The sequence below is a fragment of the Triticum dicoccoides genome, chromosome 7A (genome assembly GCF_002162155.2).
Source record: "Triticum dicoccoides isolate Atlit2015 ecotype Zavitan chromosome 7A, WEW_v2.0, whole genome shotgun sequence".
NCBI lineage: Eukaryota > Viridiplantae > Streptophyta > Magnoliopsida > Poales > Poaceae > Triticum > Triticum dicoccoides.
Genome location: NC_041392.1, coordinates 742,451,283 through 742,455,013, shown reverse-complemented (window position 1 = coordinate 742,455,013; position 3,731 = coordinate 742,451,283).

Below are 3,731 nucleotides of genomic sequence, written 5' to 3'. Positions count from 1 at the left end.
CTCATGGGCCCACTGGCAGTCCTCCCTGACCCATCTTCTCCTATATGATGTCATTTTCCCTAGAAAAAAAATCAGAAGAAGACTTTCGGCACGAAGCGTCGCTGTCTCGAGGCAGAACCTGTGTACGAGTAATTTTGTTCTCTGGTAGAGCGTTTCCGCCGGGGATACTTCCGTCCTGGAGGGGGAAATCGAAGCTATCGACATCACCAACGTTCCCTCCATCCTGGGAGGACCAATCTTCATCAACATTTTCACTCGCACCATCTCCTCTCAAACCCTAGTTTATCTTTTGTATTCAATTTTTTTTTCAAAACCTCATATATATTGGTACATGCGGGTTGCTAGCAGTGTTGATTACATCTTGTAGTTGATGCTAATTGGTTTATTTGGTGAAAGATTATATGTTCAGATCCTTAATCATATACAATACCCCTCTGCTCTTCAACATTAATATGATTTGTTAGTAGTTATTTTTGTTCTCGAGGACATGAGAGCAGTCTTGTTATAAGTAGTCATGTGAAGTTAGTATTTGTTCAATATTTAATGATATGTATGTTGTTCTTTCTCTAGTGGTGTCATGTGAACGTCCACTACATGACACATCATCATATTTGGGATAAGGGAAAACATTAAGGAGTAATAAGTAGATGATGGGTTGCGAGAGTGACAGAAGTTTAAAGCCTAGTTTATGAGTTATTTCGTAAGGGATATATTTGGATTTATATGTTTCATACTATGGTGGCTTGTTCCATCTGACTGGCTATTCAAATCAACGAGTTTTTTAATAAACACATCGATCGATCCCCAAGTCTGTTTGATGTTGTCAGTCAGACATGACTATGCCCTCCTACTCCTCTCTATATATACATATAGAATTTAGAGTCGGCATGCACCATACTCGGAGCTGAACGATAGCTAGCAACTCTCAATATATACCTATAGACCTATCACTGGTTGGTCAGGCAGTGGGTTTGTGTGTTATGTGACTCTGGTTTCTCTTATTTTCAGAACATATTTCAAGCTGACCAAAACTTACATCTTGAAGCAGCCATGGACCTATTTGAGAGTGTTTTCACAGAGGATATGAACATAAAACTTTGTGAGGCCTTCCCAGACAAGGAAATCAGCGATGCACTTTTTTAAATAGGACCTCTCAAGGCGCCGGGCCCGGATGGCTTTTTGGCAAGATTTTTTCGGTGGCACTGGTCAAGTCTGAGGGAGGATATAGTGAATGCGGTGAAACTATTCTTCTCCAATAATTATTGCCAGAGGGTATGAACTTGACAACAATATTATAGCTGAATTTGATGAACATTGTTTTCAATTGTTGATTTTCTTTTTAATTTTGCTCAATATTTTTTAATAATGGTGAACATTTTTTATATTTCATGAACAGGTTTTGAATTCGATGATCAATTTTTGAACTTGATGAACAACATTCGTATTCAGGAACATTTTTTGGAAAATATATGATTTTTTTAAAAATCGGTGAACAAAATTTGAGTTTGATGAACGTTTTTTGAAGATGGTGAACAAATTTGAATTTAATGAACATTATTTTAGGTTGGCTAACAATTTTTGAATTTATGGTGAACATTTTTTAAATACGATGAACAAAAAAATTTGGATTCGATTATCATTTTTTAATTGTTATTTTTTTGAATTTTACTGGACATTTTCTTAATACGATGAACAAAAATTTGAATTTGATGAACATTTTCTGAATTGTTCAACATTTTTGGAATTCAATGAACAAAAAAATGTTTGTAAATTTGAAAAGAAAATTCGCAAAAAGTAGAAAAAGTAAATATTAAAAAAGAGGAAAGAAAATGGAATAAGAAAAGAAAAGAAAAATAGAAAAAAGAGCAAAATAAAAAAATAAAAATAAAAAAATCTGGGAGACCTCGTGCCACAAATGGGCCGGCCAGAAGGTACGCGCCACAGCGCTAGGGGGCACCCTACGCGCCATATAGGATCTGCCCGGCAAACGATCAGCGCAGTAGCTTGGCTGGCCCATTTACCTATTTTATAATTTGTAGGTTTTTTTCTTCTGTAAGCCGGGGTGAGTCGAACCGGTGACCTCCAGTTTCAAGGCGCAATGCACTAACCACCCCGCCACACAACCTCATCTAATATAGTTCATCTTTATTCTTTTATTACTTCTAGTTTTCCCTTCTTTTTTCTTTTATATTTCTTTGGCCTTCTCTGATTTTTAGATGATTTTGGGGTTTTCAGTTATCTTTTTTTCCTGGTTTTTACTATTTTTTCACCAGTTATCTTCTATTTTTTTATAGGTTTTCACTTTTCTATTCCTTCTTCATTTTTTTCTGGTTTCCTTTGTTTCTTTCTCGGTTTTCATGGTTTTTCTTCTCTTTTTTTTCAATTTATTCGTTTTTTATCGGTTTTGATTTGTCTTTTTTTCTTTCTTTCTTGGTTTTTAGCAGTTTTTTCTTAGTTTCTTTGTATGGGTTTCTCTATTTCAATTCTTCGCATTGATTTCTTCCTTTTTTATTTTTATTTCTTCTTTTTCTTTTTCTTTTTTTTGTTGGGTTGTTCAATTTTTTTTTCTTGTTGAGTTTCATCAGTTTCTTTCTTGTTCTACACATGTTAACTTTTTTATAGTACACCTGTTTCGTACACATCGGACACATATTTATATGAAGTTTAACATTTCTGAAATATATGAATAACATTTTTGAACTTATTTTTAGCATATATCTAATACATTTTAATCAGGTGTTGTTTTGGATCCAACTATTTAATGTTATGATTAGGTTTATCTTAATTATTTCTCTTGTAGTTGTGGATGCTTGCATGGAAGGTATAAGGATAAGTAGGTATTTGTTTAAGATAGGACAATACCTTAGCTCTGGTCGAATTATAGAATCGTTGAACCGTAACCTAACGAATCGTGGTGAAAATAATTTGATGAGATTGCCAAGTGTCCTCAAGTGCGCTTTAGCTATTATAAGAAACATCTCCGGCTTGTCCTTAGCATCAACAAGAATTGGGCCACTGGCTACACTCTATTACTTTTATTACTTGTTACCTTGTTACTATTTGTCTTGCTATCGAAACTATCTTTATAACATTCATAGTGAAACCTTGATGAAAACTGCCTATCAATTCCTCTGCTCCTCCTTGGTTTCAACACTCTTACTTCAAAAGAATTACAATCGATCCCCTAGACTTGTGAGTCATCAGCAGGTACACCAGCATCCTATATAGGGGTAATTATCTTTTTTATCATATTCAACGTGCATAACCTTCGATAACTAACTCTGTTAAATTTCAAACTATGTACTACAATTTCTAGTACACATTGCCCAGTATAATCAAGTGCTTCTACATGTTGTACGTTTAAGAAAAAATGACCCGCATTATTTTGATGGACTAGATAATTGCTCGTGCATCACAATGGAGTATACATACTGTACTATGTTAGCATGTGTTTTACCTTTCCATATTATTATGAATGTGTAAATAAATGTTTATCAAATTCTTCCCATGATTTACCTACCTGGATAAGTACTTATTGACTTGTCAAATAAAACATACTCCCTCCGTCCGGAAATACTCGTCGAAGGAATGGATGTATCTAGATGTATTTTAATTCTAGATACATTCATTTTTCAGCATTTCTCCGACAAGTATTTCCGGACGGAGGTAGTAATTTATTCCGTAAGTCAATAAAAGAAAGGACAATTAAAGAGGTTTTCAAGAAAACAAAG